The sequence below is a fragment of the Aethalodelphis obliquidens genome, unplaced genomic scaffold (genome assembly GCF_003676395.1).
Source record: "Aethalodelphis obliquidens isolate GAN/ISIS:26980383/991018 unplaced genomic scaffold, ASM367639v1 scaffold66, whole genome shotgun sequence".
Classification (NCBI taxonomy): domain Eukaryota; kingdom Metazoa; phylum Chordata; class Mammalia; order Artiodactyla; family Delphinidae; genus Aethalodelphis; species Aethalodelphis obliquidens.
The window spans coordinates 3,807,044-3,823,898 of record NW_020838010.1 but is presented as its reverse complement, the minus strand read 5'-3'; the positions used below and the strand labels follow the sequence as shown (position 1 = coordinate 3,823,898).

At 49.9% G+C, this 16,855-nt stretch overlaps 1 protein-coding gene across 9 annotated transcripts in view; it reads right to left on the bottom strand.

The window, feature by feature from the left end:
• PAK3 (p21 (RAC1) activated kinase 3) overlaps positions 1–13,238 on the bottom strand; it is a 122,228-nt gene extending 108,990 nt beyond the window's left edge. The window contains exons 1-7 of one of the 9 annotated variants that reach the window (XM_027089478.1): positions 12,985–13,238; positions 11,951–12,016; positions 11,723–11,832; positions 10,782–10,927; positions 10,621–10,673; positions 9,130–10,354; positions 6,494–6,641 (exon numbers count right to left, since the gene is read on the bottom strand). The gene's annotated coding sequence lies outside the window, so the exon portion shown is untranslated. Of the gene's footprint in view, positions 1–6,493; positions 6,642–9,129; positions 10,928–11,722; positions 11,833–11,950; positions 12,017–12,984 lie in introns of all 9 variants that reach the window. The other 8 variants (XM_027089477.1, XM_027089475.1, XM_027089476.1 and 5 more) reach the window with 8 other exon arrangements.
• Positions 13,239–16,855: the final 3,617 nt, after the last annotated feature.

Below are 16,855 nucleotides of genomic sequence, written 5' to 3'. Positions count from 1 at the left end.
GCCAAGTGGCACCAGAGGTCTGCTGATGTGTTTCAGAATGTTTCGAGAATCTCCAGGCTCTGGACATTTGGTACTCCTTGAGCAGCATGAACAAAACCACACGGCAGGCCTCAAGAGAGATTTTCCTTTTGGTGGTAAACGGTACCACCGTGGCCATGTATCACTCAGCCTTGTTGCAAAGGGTACTCTTATGATGTCACATTTATTGCACTTTTGCAACATGTTGGGCATCACACGAGACACAGAGAGAAACACCGTGTGGTCTGGCGAGCAGCTAAACTGTAGCTAGTAGCATTTAGACGTCTTTTCACAGGAAGGATCATGCTCAGTTCAAACAGCTCATATTCGCCAAGTGTCGCCCCAAAGACTTTGCCAACCAAAGATGCAAATATTCAGCCTAGACTAGTACCTTCTCAGCCCAGCAGCGCTAATGAGCTTCATGACCTTGAGTACATCCCTTGGTCGCTCTGAATCTATTTCCTCACATGCAAAAGGTGACTACCTCACCAAGAGGTTGTGAGGATCAAATGATCCACATGTGGGAAATGCTTTGAAGTAATTTAAGACTTTTCACCCCACAGAAGGTGTTTACAATTACTGCCACAGACTTCACAGGCCATAAAAAAAATCACCACCATTCATTGAGATTTGATTATGTTCCAGGCACTCTGCTAAAAGTTACTCATGTACAAGTTCACGTAACTTGCAAAACCACTTGTATTATTATTTCCATTTTACAGGTGAAACTGACATTCAGAGACATCAGTTCACTCGCCAAGGTCACAGAGTAAGACTAGACAATCTCAAAGACAAATACCATATGATACCTCTTATATGTAGAATCTACTAATAAAATATGACAGAAATGAACCTATCCACCAAACAGAAACAGACTCACAGACCTAGAGAACAGACTTGTAGTTGCCGGGGGAGGGGGCGGGAGTGAGGACTGAGAGGTTGGGATTAGCAGATGCAAACTATTATATACAGAATGGATAAACAACAAGGTCCTATTGTATAGCACAGGGGACTATATTCAATATCCTGTAATAAACCATAATGGAAAAGAAAAACAAAACTATACAATCCCATGTCTGTGTGACTCCAAAGCCCATGCTCTTATTTATGCTTCCTCAATCACATTACAGTTTTATGTGATATGCTGAGTTCTCAGTTACTCACAGCTTTTGCATGGACACAAATGCTCTTAGGGCTCTGAAGTGAGTGAACCGTGCCTCCACTCTGCTGTCTGGGACCAAAGCCTGGAAATGAGCAGACCCCCTGCCCAGGACACAGAGATTTCAGCATGAGAATCAAGGGCAGAGGAGTGCCTGTGGTTAGAGACCAGACCTCTGGCTCCACCAGCATCAGAAGTCTTTTCCATTCCTCCTCTCCCAGGTTTCTGTGCCAGCATATGAAGGTGACATTACCGAGGGCCTCAGGATTTCAAGGGAAAAGCTGTAGGACTAGAGGGAACATTGAAATGAACATGAAACATTGCTACAGTGGTCAAATAAGCATGTCTGAAAATGACACAGGAAATGAGGAAACTCGCATGGGTTCATTTTATTTTTCACTCATCTTCTTAAGTGGAAATGAGCATTGACCCCTAGCCCCTGGTTAAGCAGAAATAAAGACTTAAAGGAAAGCACGCAACCAGTCCTGTGAAAATCGGGTCTTTGGCAGCAAGGAACCATACTGTTTCTCCGTTACCTCAGGGTTCTGCCCCTTTGAGAGCACCTCCTTCCAAGGGCTGTGGTAAGGATAATAATAAGATCTACCATTTTTGTTGAGCACTGACTATAGTCCAGACATAGTGCTAAACGCTTTCATACAGTATCTCAATTCATCCCCATAACAACTCAATGAGGTATTAGCGTCGTGCCCATTTTACAGATGAGGAAACTGAGACTTGAGGATAAGTAATTGACTCAAACAAGGTTACATGGCTAGGAAGTGGCCAGATTGGGATTCAAATGCTGGTCCAGCTGATTCCAGAGTTGGTGCTCCTAATGCTTCTATCATAACAGATGAAGGGGTTATTAAATATTTTGAGAAGTATAAAATACCATATATACACGCAAGGGGTGGGTCTCCTTACTTAGCGCTCCTCATTGTATTCAAGTGAATTCAGGGAGGTGCATTTTGTCCCTCCTGAAATTCAGCCAGTACTGTCAGTTTTATAAATTGCTTTCGGTGAGTCTCAGCTTATCGGCAGAAATGATCAAATGTAAATTTGCCGAGCTATTTCCCTAAAGCTGTCTCCTGGTGGAAGCGGTGGCTAAATCTTAATTAAGTACAATATTTCCATTAAGGTCTAAAAGCTCACTTTTATTCCTCTGCCTTATGCCCAGTGACAAAGCACTTTGTTACACAATCTTCTAGAAAGATGAGCCATCTTTCCTGTGCTAAGCAAGATGTCTATGAGGCAGTTGGCTTTGGGAAGTGTCCTCCCTAAATCCTGACTGCTGTTTCCAACCACTCATGGGCCCTCAAGGCCTTTTGGAGCCTGAAGACCACGGAATGACATGATGAGGATTCCGCTGACCCCAAACTTCAAGACTGCTGCCTTGTACTATGGTTTCATGGTGATTCATCTTTCCCATTCAAATGAAATTACCTCAGGGGCAGAGTTTGTGCCTCTCACCCATTTGAATTTCCCTCTGGGCCTTGTACTATGTGTGGCCCACAGAAGGTCCTCAATGTGAGCTGGTAATGCCATTGGAATCCTGGGATTGAGGGAGAGAGGCACCGGATCTGTCCTGACCACGTGTTGCTGCCCACCCACCCCGTTTAGTTTCTTAATCGAGTTTCTCAAGTAGTTGCCCTGGGCCCGGCATTGTGTTAGGCACTGAGCATCCAAGATAAGTAAGGTGGTGTGGTCTCAGCTATCAAAGAAGTTCTCGATCTAATGATGGGTGTACAAGGGGTGGGCTGGAGAAGTGGTATCCCAGAGTATAGGCTCTTCCCCATGGTGTGCTGGAACCCATATCCAATGGCAGCTTGGTTATATTTTGAAGTGTTTTTACTCCAGGGAGACTCCAGCAGGGGCAGCCATGGACTACGGAGACTCCTACAAGGTGCTCTTGGGGCCTAGGGTGGCACATGGCCCTGGCACCAGGCTCCTGATCTATTGGTTCACTCCGGGGTTTTTTTTTTTTTTCACCCTCTGCAGGGAAATCTACAGTCTGTCTGGAGTGCAAGGAAGTTTCTTCAGCTTGTCTTTACCCACGCCTACTGAGAAATCTCCTCTGTTAACTTGTTAGTAACAGCTGCTGAAATTCCAGTGGGGTCTATATGTGCTCGTGCACACTCACAATAGGAATATGTTTTATCATCCAGCTAGCTCATTGGCCTTTTCTTTCTCTTTCTTTCTTGAATACCATGGTCCAGGGTTAACAGGGGAAGGGTAGACCTGGCTGGATGAGAGGTACCTGCTGGAAGCAGGACTGCCCTTTCCACGTGTCTAATCAGCAGGCAATTCCAGATCATAAACATAAAACCAAAGACACACTTTCACATAGGAAACCATTATGAGTGCATAAAGAAACGCATGCTTCACCTCCCCCTGCCCTTGGGAGAGAAATGAGGTGGCAAGTTAAGCCATAAACTTCCAAAAGATAAACAAACCGTTGAAACCCTAACCTCTCTGGAAAGGAGTGGCTAAGGTTCTGCCTATTAGAGGTGATTTCTGCAAAAGGAAACTATGGTGAAAGGATGTAAAACTTGACCTGAGGGTTTGAGCAGCTTCTTTTTAATCCTAGACATAAATCTCACTCCTTTCTGCTAGAAAGATCCAGTCCCATTGGCACCTGGCTGAGAGCAACACCCTTCCTTTTAGCCAGAGGTGAGAAGAGAACTAGTGGCAAATAGGGGGGAAAAAAAGTGACAGCTGTGACTACGAACTACTGCCTGTAATTGGGTGTGTTACAATGTGTGTGTGCGTGTGTGTGTGAAGTGAGAAAGTGTGTGAATGTGATAGTATCAGTGCAGGGGTATGTATAAGAGTTTGGGAAAGTATTACATGGGTGTGTACGTGACAGCGTGAGTCATTACTAGTACTATTGTGAATCTGTGTCAAAATGAGTGTTGCCATGGGTAAGTGTGATTACGTGTGAATGTGACACGGTTAGAGTGACTGTATCAGTGCTGAATATATGAGTGGAAGGGTGTAATTCGGAGTGTACAAAGATAGAAGAGTTTAAATGGGTGAGATTGTGTTTATGGTGTGAGCATGTATAAATGTGAACATATGAACATGTAGGCACACGTGTGTGTCCGTGACTTACGAGCTGTGTAAACATGTAACTGTGAGGAGGAAATAGTGGTGTCAGTGCAAATGTGTTGGAGTGTATGAAATTGAGCGTGTGTATGACCATGTGAGAAACAGGCAGGGGAAAGTCAACCTATGTCTGCGTACGGAGTGTGTGTAATTGTGTAGCAATTTGAGGGAGGGTTAAGGGTGACTGCATCATCTGAGTGGAAGTGAGTGTGTAGGTATGACTGGGAGAGTGTGAGAACATAAGAAGGAACGTAAAGAGTGTGTGAGAACGTGAGGGTGGGTGTATGATAAGTGTGGGCGTGTGTCAGTACGGAACTGTGAATACAGAGACGTGACTGTGTATCAGTGTGTGTCAGTATGAATGTACCTGTATATAGTGTGTTCAGAAATATGACGGTGTGTGAGGGCGAGGGGGTAAGAGTGATCATCACTATGAATGTGTCCAGTGTGAACAGTGAGCGTGAGTCAAGGAGGTAAATGTGATCGTGTGAACGTACAAGGGTATGAGTATGTGCTTGTGAGAGAGTGTGTGTGTGAGCGCCGGAGGGTACCAAAATTATCTGGGATGCTGAGAAACCCTCCAGAAGTGTCTTTCCTCCCAAAGTCACTACATGTGTCCAGTTACACGCAAGCACCTTAGCCCCTCTCAACCTCTATCTCCTCATGGGTAAAACAGGGATGATAAAAATACCTACCTCGAACTAGTATCACTTTTATAATCAGAAACAAAAACAGCAACGATCAGAAAAAAATTTCTACCTTGCAGAGTTACTGTAGGATCAAACGGTCTCATGCAAGTAAAATGCCTAGCACAGTGCTGGCAACAGCGGACAATAAATACAAGTTATTATTGTGGCTGTCATGGAACACCCAGGAGAGACCCAGGGGCTTGCTTATTTTAGCCAGTTCTAGTTACCTTCTGTTGCTCAAGCTCTATAGAGGATCCCCTGCCAGAGCATCTCTGGAAAGCTGAATGCATCAATATCGGCAAGGCTGTAATTTCATACCTTCAATTTCACGGCCAAAACTCTGGAGCTTCCCCTCCATGAGATGGCATCACAGAAGCACCTGCCACTGAGCCGCAGTTTTCCTTTGTCCTGCAGGCCCAGGACAGGCTCAGTGTGAAAGGAAACTGCATTGTATATTCCTTGTTTGTTTTTTGTTTAGGTCTCTTTGTTTTTCTTGTTGGGTCTTTTTTTAAATGTTGGTTGTTTGGTTTTGACTTCGGCAATATGAGAGATGTCTCAGCAACCGACAAAAAGACAGAAGACCAGACAGGGAGACAGAGGGACGGTAAGATACAGATAGCTGGACAGCAGCATATAGCCACAGAAGGCCAGACAGAGACGACAACAGAGGAAGCTATCATGGCTGCCTGAGAGGAAAAGAGACAGGTAGAGGATCAGAGAGGCAGGCCAAGAAACCTGAAAGGAATGGACAGGAAGAGAGAGAGGCCCAAATGGGAAAGCTGTTAGGGAACTGCCAGACACTTGAGAGAGACTAGAGACCTGTGAAATCTGGTCCCTACTCCTGAAGACCTTACACAGTCCAGTTTACCTGCCAAGATGAAGACTCCAGAAATCATGCAAGAATTAGTTAAGGCAGCAGAGAAACAAGGGCTACGCTACATGCTACCGACTCGGGCGTCGTTGGAGAGCTGGGGGAGGAAATGCTCCCTGGTTGGGTGGTAAAACAGAGGGAATGTTCTGGAAGGTTTAAGTTAAGCCTGCCAGGCCCAGAAGCTGGGATGGATGGGATGGGGGTACACTTTGAATAGGAAGGTAAAGTTAAGGTTATGGGGCAGTAGAAATTACAGGAACCAATTGGTGAATTTGGGGCATGTGGCTGAAATGCCACTTCAATATCAGGAAAGCAAGAGGAAAGGAAATGACAGCTTGACGGGAAGCATGTCTGTGTTACACGAAAGCTCTTAGATGGAGCTTGACATTTGCAGAGGACTTGGCAATGACTGGTAGGTTGTTTCTCCTGCTCACTCCAGGATGTAGGTCAAGGTTGTCAATCCCATATTAGAGATGGGGGAACCAAGAGACCGAGCGCCGCTGCACAGTCCCCCAGAAAGTATGGGCTGTGCCCCGAGGCCTGGCTGGTGAGGCCCAGGCAGGGTCTTTGACATAGGGAGCTCTGGTGGAAAGGTGGCATTTACCTGGATTTGGAGAGCCCTAACTCCCTGCCCTGGAATCCATTACTCACCTCACACAGCCACCGCTGCAGGACCTCAGCACAGGTGGGTGCTGCCCATGAGAAGGGGCCGGGCTGCCTTCAGCTCCGACGGGCTCAGTGCTGGGCACACCAGCTGCCACAAGATGCAAGGACTCAGCTGCTCTTTCTTGGGGGAAACCTGCCGAGAGAAGCATTGTGGGGGGGCGGGAACCTCCTTCCCCACCTGCTACTACTCCATGCAACCCCCCAAATATCACACACACACACACACACACACACACACACACACACACTACAGAAAATCCCTTAAGAAGGTAGATAATCAGAGTCAAGAAGTGTAAAAAAAAGCCTCGGTACATGGGAGTCCGGAAAGGGCACTGAGCTGGGGGTTTCAAGCTGAAAACTGCTAGCACTTCACCACTCTGCATCTGCTTGCTGTTGAGTGGAAAAGACCTGCCCTAGTCACCCTGGACAAGTGCCGAGAGCACACAATCAAATGACAGACGTGAAATACCTGCATATTTACAGGAGGTGGTACAGTCCGGTGGACAGGAGGAAACTGCGAGATGGTGGCAAACCCTCACCCCCAAGTCTCCACCACCATTTCCATTTCCCTCCTCAACAACCTCCTTCACTGGGTTGGTGGGCAGGCTTGGGGGAGCACTCTGAGGTCCCCTAATTTGCTATCATCTCACAGCTGCTGAGGGCCTCAGCCTCTGATCCTAATTGGAACTTTCCTCTACCTTCCGCCAATACCTGCCACAGGGATGTCTTCCGTAGTCTTCCCCAGATTTTCGGGGTGAATACATACTGGGGTTTTTAGGGGGTTACAATTTCCCCTATCTTCCCCAGAAAGGTTTCCATGTCCAACCACAAAGGAGACAGGGTCCCCCCCCTTTTTTTTTTTTGCGGTACGCGGGCCTCTCACTGGTGTGGCCTCTCCCGTTGCAGAGCACATGCTCCGGACGCGCAGGCTCAGCGGCCATGGTTCACGGGCCCAGCTGCTCCGCGGCATGTGGGATCTTCCCGGACCGGGGCACGAACCTGTGTCCCCTGCATCGGCAGGTGGACTCTCAACCACTGTGCCACCAGGGAAGCCCAGACAGGGTCCCTTTAACCCTTCCCTTTCCTGCCTTTCCCCACAATCAGTTGAGCCTCTCAAGGAGGAGACTGATATTCCCTTGATAGGACCCCAAGCCTTGCAATCCTTCCTTCCTTGCCCCCTCTTTCCTCCATAGACTTTGTCCTCAAAGAAGAGCAGCACCTATGGGCTAACTTCCAATAGAGTCAGATCCAGGCTCGCACATGCTCTATTAGGGGATTCCAGAACACAGAGGGTCCTAATCCAAAGACATGGATGGATGGATGGGTAGCTACAGCTGGAGAGAGTAAAACTGAAGCCTCAGGGAGCCAGGAAAAGCCCGTTCTTCCCAATTCCCCTTTCTAGAAGAAAAAGACCATGCCATCCTCCGGGTCTGCCAAGTTGCTGCTGGCAAGCCTCCAGAGCACGTCTGGACCCCCCAGGGCCCTGGCATCCCCTGCGAGCGTCCCACATGCACACTCCAAGCAGCCTTTCCAAATGCTACCCATTGCACCGCTGAGTGGTGTGCCACCCCCGCCCCCAAGGCATGAGCTCATCCTGCAAGGGCGTGGGGGGGGAGGTGAGGGAGGGAGGGCTGCCGTAGCTCCAGAGAGGGCGGGACTTGGAGAGGGCCCAAGAAGAAGGGCCGCAGGAAGGCCCCTGCGCATCCCCAGGTGGGGAGCGGCACCAGAGGACCTGGGGGAGTGGGGTGCTAGTGCACCAGCCAGTACTAACCAAGCAGCTCCAGGTTTCTGTGCAAGGTCAAGAGCTTTCCTTGACGTACCTCCACTTCCCCTCAGCTGCTTATTGCTTCCACAGCAGCCCGCTTTGAACCCACCAGCTGCACAGCTGGAGCCAATGCAGAAGCAACGGGCAGGACACGGAGCTCCACCTGGCGGCCGCACTCCTGTCACCCGTCTGGGGGTATGCTGTGGTGGGAGCGCGGGCATGTCTGTGTATTTGCGTGCCTGCACCGTGTCGTGCGTGTGCAGCCGTGTCTATATTGGTGTTGTGCATGTGTATCATGGCAGTACCGTATTGCGTATGTGTGCCGTGGGTCTGCAGTGTGTTACATGTGTATTCCATCTATCCCGTGCTTGGGGAGCCTGTATCTCATCTATATTGTGTGTCATATGTCTACGCCACGTTGTGTGTCTGTATCTTCTCTGTGTTTATACTGCCCGTGTATGCACCTGTGGCTTAGCCTCCTACTGGAGGCTGGGGTAGAGATCAGTGCACCCCTCGTGCGCCTACCAGCACCCCAGCCTTGCTACATTCCGGCTTCCTGCCAGCATCTATCTGGGGACTAGGGCTGCCACCTCTTTGGTAGGGGAGGGGATCTGTGATCAACCATTCTCTCCACCACAGAGACTACCTGTCCCAGCACTAAAGAAAGCTGGGAATGTTCCAGAACCTTTTTCAGGCCCAAAGAAGGAAACGGCACTGGGGGTGAAATGGCTCCCTCTCTCAACTCCCAGCCCCAGATGGGCCTACAGGAAGTTGCAGCCACCTGAGTTTCAAAGTTGGAAGGACTGGAGCCCTTCTCCACAGGAAGGAGCTGCGGCACAGGGGGTTAAGCTCTGACCTTGGAGCTGGGCCACGGGATGTATCCGGAGCTCTGCCAAAGGTGTCCCCGTTGAGGTCACTAGAGGGCGCGATTGTGCTGATTGTTAGGGGTAATGTCTCTAGAAAGTACAGAATTCCAAAACTTCCCCCTGGCTCAGAGAGGGAAGGGGTTGAGGAAGACAGAAGGAAAAGGATACAGACCCTAAGCAGGGCCTTTCCTTCACCCTCACCCCAAGCCCTTCTGTTTTGAGGCTGAGTTAGGGAGTCAGGGCCACTAACGCATGTCCGCCCCCCTCCAGGGTGTAAGATCTGTGTAAGAGCCCCATGGCGCTTTTCAGGGCCTTGGTTACAGGGGCAGATTCTCCACTTGCGCATCTCTTTTCCTCCCTGTTCCCATTCCCATGAAATAAAAGTAAGGCCACCCTGCTGAAAGAGATGAAATGTGTGTAGTGGTTGTGGGTTTGTTTTGTACAGTTTTCCTCCAAATTAGAGGCACGCCAAAAAGTATGATTTAAAAGGGGTAAATGGGGGGGGGGGCTCTCCTTTAGTGAATCTGTTTTTCATTACCAAGAATAAATGGACCCACTTCCTAAAATGTCACCACCATCTTAGAAACCACCTAGTCCAAACCCATCATTTGAAAGACAAGGAAATTGAGGCCCAGAGAGGGGCAGAAACACTCAGACCAGAACACTGGCTTCTGGACTCCCAAGGTTGGTTCCACCCCAGCTCCTGGTCCTCTAGTCCCTAAAAAATCTTCCTTCTCCAAATCCAGGACCCTCCCACCTCAGGGCAAAACCCTGGCCTCCATCTCCACTGTGTGGGCTCCAACACCGTCCTATTCCATCTCAGTGATCAGGCGCCCAGGCCTTTCCGTGATTTCCATTCCCCACCAGGAGACTGTTCATCTCTTTCCAGTCTTCAAGTTCCGCTTCCCCTCATTTTGCTTCGCGCCCGCAGACCCAGCTGTGGCCACGCCATCTTGCCCCTCCTCGCATCCCCCTGGGTGCAGCGCAGATTGCCCCAACCTGCAGATAATTGACCGACTGTGCAAATCAGACACGGATCCATCGCATTGTTTAACGTTTCCAATTAAACTCTGGGTTAGGCTGTATTAGTGACTCCAGTAATCACCGGGGATGTAAATGCAAACGCCTTCCAAAGTCGCGGAGCGCGGGAGGAAGCGACACATTCTGGGAGGAAATGGAAGCAGACTGCCAGACCCGAGGGTTCATCTGGTACCCCTAAATCAGATTTGAAATGTATGGCTGTCACTTGATCCGAGGCCCAGGTTTCACACCTGAAATGGAGGTCTCTGGCCTTGGGCGCACCGCGGCCTGCCCTTTCCCGCCCCCTGTCGGAGAAGCCGCGTAATGCTGAGCTGGCAGCCGAGTTCACCCCAAGGCCCTGCAGAGGGAACTGCCTAGCCTCTGGCCGGTGGCGAGGTTGGGGGACAACAGGGCAGCTGAAGCTTAAGCTGCATCCTAGATGCCTCAGCAGCTTCACTTACCTTCTAGGGCAGTGGTTTTCGCCGTCCCCGGTCTGCACAGGGTCCCGGGGCCCCTGGGAAGGAGGGCTTTCTTTTTGAGCACAGGCAGAGATACCCCCATGCCTGAAGCAGGGGCCCCAGACCTGGCCCTGGACCACCCCAGGTAAAAGCAGTCAACCTACCTGTCTCGGTCAGATTCGAAGCTCCCCCAGTCCGTTCTGGGGCCCTGGCCCCCCACTCCCTTCTCCTTACCCAGGAGGAAGACCCATTTGTAGAGGCTGCTGCTCATCGAGTTTCTTCTTCTTCCCTCGACCAAAGCTACTGGCTCCTGAAGGTTGGGTTTCACCAGTGGGAATGCTATTGATTCCCCAACTACGGAGCAATTGTCCCCCTAAGTCTGGACCGAGCCACAGGTGCCCCAGCCACCCAAACTGCCCCCAGTCCACCAGGGAAATCAGGGCCTTTGGGCTCCTGGTAAGATGATGGCTTTTTTCTTCTCTCTCTCTTTGGCTTTGCTCCTATCTACTCCCCTGACCTTACCTACCTACTCTATCTGATTTCTAGATCTGATTTTTTTTTTTTGGCCTTGGCTATCCACTTTGACTTCACAGTAGCTTAGTCTCTGACTTCATAATAACAGAGTCTCTGATGAGGGCAGCACCTCCCAATCCCCGAAGTTATTCCTCATTTCCGTCTCTTGTCACGTCTGTCTGCTCCCTTCCCCCAAAAGACCTCAGAGCAACCTGTGGGAATGGTCAGCTACTCGGAACGTCCTTAGGGTGTTGTGGCCCCATGCCTGTACCTCTGTCACAGGCCAACCCCCTTTTTCTGTGAGGTCTCTCCTACAAGGTCCCCCCTGGCCTCGAGATTCGCAGCTGTTGGCTTTTACCCGCCCCCCCCCAGTCTCTGGCTATTTTGCCTCCTTCCCGGGGGGAGGAGGCTATGATATTTGTATCCAGAAACAGAGGCTTACATGGCTCTCTCCAAGCCCTGGCCTGTTAATCGCCCATTACCATATTAAGCCCCTTTGCCCAAAGGTGTCCCTGATTAAAGGCCTCAAGAACCAAATGACAGACCTGCCCAATTATAATTTTGCAGATGGCCCAGTGAAAACCACACTGACCTTTACACCTCGGTCATTCCAGAACAGGGCCACAGTGTTGTCACCGACAGGAATGGACTTCCTTCTGTTCCAACACCTCAGACAGCCATACAGTTGGCCTGGATTTGAGTCTGCAAAACCATGAGGGGAGCGAGACTAACATGGCTAAAGGCTTCCCTGCTGAAAACCATGTTTTAAAAATAGCACTGCAACCGCCCCCTTCATGCTTCCCAAAGCCAAGCCACTCACCCTTCTCTCCTTCGCTTCTACAGACCACAGCCCAGAACCCTCAAGTCCAGAGTCTGGCACTGGATTCTGGAAGGTGGGACCAAAAGAACAAGCGGAGCCTCTGGCTCCTTCCCTGCAGGCACCGCCCTCCCATCGCTCCGCACTCCACCCCTCCACAAGCACCGAGGGAAGGAGAACCTGCCAGAGCGAGAAATCAAAAAGGTCCAATCCCTCCCAAAGTGTGGCAGGAATCCTGCCAGAGCAAGAATCGAAAAGGTCCAGTCCCTCCGAAAGTGTGGCAGGAACCTTGCCAGAGCCAGTTCACGAACTGAGGGCAAGGCCCCCTGCAAGCTGACGGGGACAGGGAAGGGGGGCAGTGGACCTGATGACCCTGCTCCCCAAAAACAAAGGCCAACTGAGGGACCCCGGGTTTTCTAGGGACATTACTGCATCATTCTAGTCCTCACAGGAGAAGAAAAGAGTCCTCCTCTGGTTGCCCTACCCCACCAAAAAGGGGGAGGGGGAATATAGAAAAATAAAAGAAAGGGGGGAAAGGCGCCCGCGTAAGAAAATCGTCACTTTTTCTGTTTGCTCCGGTTGGGCTGTTCCCCCTCCCCCGGACTTGCCGGAGCTGCGGCCACACCCCCTCGCCTTGGGGGGGTAGGGGGCTGCCGTCGCTGCTACAGTGGCTGGGGGAGGGAGGCGGGAAGATGGTATAAGACTTACAGCCTGACGTAGCTCCGGGGGCGGATTTAGCCTCAAGCGGCCCAGGCCCCAGTAAGCGAGTCTAGGGCTTGACCCACCGAAGGGGCCCTGGTCCTCCGGGAATGGCCCCGACACACCCACTTGTCCGCGTTCGCAAGCCGAGATCGTGTACACGGTGCGCCGGGTGTCAGGGCTCTGGGGGAGCCACGTAGGGGACTCGAGGCCGGGGCGCCACGACAGCGGGAGGGGGGTCCAGGCAGGCAGAGAATCTGCCCGGCCGGCTAAAAGCAGAGCCCAGCCGCCACCCCCTTCCCCAGAGCAAGCCGGGTGCCACCCATCGCGGGATTTACCTGCCACTGGTCCAGCCACCCCGTCCAGACCTTGCCTCTCCCTCCGAGCGCTCGGGCTGGCTGGCGGGGCTGGGGCGCCACAGCCCCGCGGCCGCAGCCGCAGCCCCGGGCTCGGCCCGCTCCCCACCCTCCCGGCTCTCCTCCCGGCCCCGCACACTCGCTCCGGGCCGGGGAAAGCTGCAGCCCCCCGCGCGAGACCCCAGACGGTCCGCCGCCCACAGCTGCACGCCCGCGGTCGAGCCCTGCTCGGCAACAGCTCCCTCGCCCTGCTCCGCTATGACGTCACCCGGGCTCTGCACCGCGCGGAGGCCAATCAGAGCCGAAGCAGAAAACTAAAATCATCCTGAGTGGGCTACTGGGGACCAATCTTTTGTTTCCAGGCAGGAAGCGCCGGGAAGGAAAAAAAAAATGAAGGGGAGGGAACAGGGAGAGGGAAAGGAAAAGGAGATGGAAACTTCTACACTGTCAGGGTTGTCTAGACAGAGGTGTGGCCCTCGAGAAAGATGCGCACCTGACAGTGGGAGGGGAGGGCGGTTATTGAGTATATCTTCCTCAACTGCCCCCGCAGGAAGACTGGGATTTCAGATACATTTTCAGGGGAGGAAATCTGTCCAGCTACACAAGCACTTTTTACTGGGGGCAAATGGTTTGGATTTGGGACACCACCTGTCAGGCAAGCAGTTTACACCGATGGAGTATCCAGAAACCACAGTAAACTGAGAGGCAGGTATGGCAATGGGGTTCAAAGAGATGGCAATCTAGATAGGAAAACTACCTTTCTGCACATGAAACACACATTTTTAAAACAGCATTATAGGGGCTTCCCTGGTGGCGCAGTGATTAAGAATCCACCTGCCAATGCAGGGGACACTGGTTCGAGCCCTGGTCCGGGAAGATCCCACATGCTGCAGAGCAACTAAGCCTGTGAGCCACAACTACTGAGCCTGCGCTCTGGAGCCCGCGAGCCACAACTACTGAGCCCACGTGCCACAACTACAGAAGCCCGCGTACCTAGAGCCGGTGCTCCGCAACAAGCCACCGCAATGAGAAGCCCACGCACCGCAACAAAGAGTAGCCTCTGCTCACCGCAAACAGAGAAAGCCCACGCACAGCAACGAAGACCCAACGCAGCCAAAAAAATAAAAATAAAAACAGCATTATACAAAAAGAGAATGATTAATCTACTTCAAATACAATATATATGTGTGTATACACACACACACACATATAGTTATATTAACAATTGTTAAGATGTGGCTGTTTCTGTCCATCCTTTCCCTAAAACCTCCCATGGCATATCTTGTCTTTAAGAAAAAGTTCAAATTTTTGCCCATGTTGAAAGCCTTCTAAAATCTAACCTCAAATGTCGTCTCTTGGGCTTCGCTGGTGGCGCACTGATTGAGAGTCCGCCTGCCGATGCAAGGGACACGGGTTCGTGCCCCAGTCCGGAAGATCCCACATGCCGTGGAGTGGCTGGGCCCGTGAGCCATGGCCGCTGGGCCTGCGCGTCCGGAGCCTGTGCTCCTCAAAGGGAGAGGCCACAACAGTGAGAGGCCCGCGTATGGCAAAAAACCCACAAAACTGTTGTCTCTTGCTACTCCAAAATCCAACCGCCCTAGGATTTGGCTAGATTATGTAAATTAGCGTAAACCCCAGCAAGGAGACAGTAAGCTGTCATCAAAAATGACCAAAAATGCAAAATAATAAGTACATTCGAATTATAATGATGTAAAATATGCCTACACACACACACAAAAAATTAGAGATGAACATAAAATTATAATAGTTGGGTTAAAGAAGTAGAATTACTGGTGATTTTTCTTCTTCACTTTCAAACTTCTTTTTATAAAGATAAATGTGTCCTCACACAGTTAAATGGTCAAGATGGGTCATGACCCTCCCCAGTGCACTTCTATCCAATTTTCTCAACACTGCATAATATCCAACAATCATTTTGCTGTAATGTCAACAAAATAAGTTTCAAGACCAAGAGTGAACAAATACATCTGCCAGGGTCCTCTTAGGAAAAGTCACACAACAGGCCTCTAGATTCACCAGAGACGACATCTGTGGAAGTTGGAGATTGGGATTCCTCTTTGGACTAATTCATGTTAAATTCTGATGATATTGGGAATTGGGAAATGAATAATAATGACCCTTCAAGTCTACGACAAAGCAAGAAAGAGGGAGGCAAAGACTAAGTAAACCACGTACTCTTAAGACTTTTTTAAGAATCACTTTGCATTTTACTTTTTATTTTCCTTAATTAAAAAATATATTTATGTATACATGAGTATTACATGAATTTTGCAGAGCTGGGATTTGTGTCTAGATCTGAGTACAAAACCCATGCTCTTTCCAATATGATGTGTGGTATTACTGATTTTGTTAAAATACATATTTGCTTTAAAAAAAATCTGAGTATACCAGCTTGATTTTTTTTTTTAATCAGGCATTTTAAAAAGGCTTTTTTTTTGGTGTGGTTACTGTCTTCTAATGCAAAAACTCCCATCACCCTCCTCCTCAAATCCTTGATTAATAGGTTTAAATCAGGATGGTTCTGCTTCCAGTGATTTTACAGATATCTTTTTTTTTTCTTTTTTTTTGCGGTACGCGGGCCTCTCACTGTTGTGGCCTCTCCCGTTGCGGAGCACAGGCTCCGGACGCGCAGGCTCAGCGTCCATGGCTCACGGGCCCAGCCGCTCCGCGGCATGTGGGATCTTCCCGTATCAGGGCACGAACCTGTGTCCCCTGCATCGGCAGGCGGACTCTCAACCACTGCGCCACCGGGGAAGCCCCAGATATCTTTTAAATTAACTTCGGGGTTAAAAAAAGCGCAACCCATCACACTGATTTTTATTTTTACATCGTGGTAAACGTAATCTAAAAATCACTGATATAAATGAATGTCATTTACTTAGTGTTACATCTCTGATTTGTAAAATGCGCTTCTCTGGGTTATTTTAAACAATAAGAACACTTAAAAAAAAAGAAATAGAAAATATAACTGGATTTTCCTGGCTAATGATCTAACTTGAGTCTTCTAGGCTATTGACTTAAATTGTAATTAAAAGGTATTTGATTTCACTCTAATCCTCCCATATACCTCAGCTATACTTCAGAGCTATTTATGCAATCACCGCACATGGTTATTTAAACATTTCATGCGTGTATTTCTTCTCTCCCTCGTGATTATAGAAACTAGCACGGGGCCAAAATCCTATTAGGTGCTTGACAAGTTAAAGCATAGTGGTATCATAGAAAGAGGACTGGACCTAGGAGCGGGAATCAACACAAAGACTTCAGTCTTCCTGTGAAAAGGTGATAACCTATTTCATTCTTGTTACCATACAGCAGTCTTCACTGCTGCTGGGGTTTGTCCTCCAGGAATATAGGATAACTGCATGGGACCTTGCGGGGAAACTGAAATGTCTTAAAGATTTCATCTGTGTTCATCAACTCCCTTCCCCAAGCTCATTGATTTCAGGATACAACAACACTACCATAATAACCTCTTTTTGTGTGTTTGTTTGTCTTTTGCGGTACGCGGGCCTCTCACTGTTGTGGCCTCTCCCGTTGCGGAGCACAGGCTCCGGACGCGCAGGCTCAGCGGCCATGGCTCACGGGCCCAGCCGCTCCGCGGCACGTGGGATCTTCCCGGACCGGGGCACGAACCCGCGTCCCCTGCATCGGCAGGCGGACTCTCAACCACTGCGCCACCAGGGAAGCCCCATAATAACCTCTTGGCACGTGTATCCTGCTCCTTAGGTTACACACCAGTTTTGTTTCTCCCCGTTTGATCCTCACAATAACCACGACAGTGTACTGTGGCAATTATGATGACCTGCATTTCACAGATGAGTGAATGGAG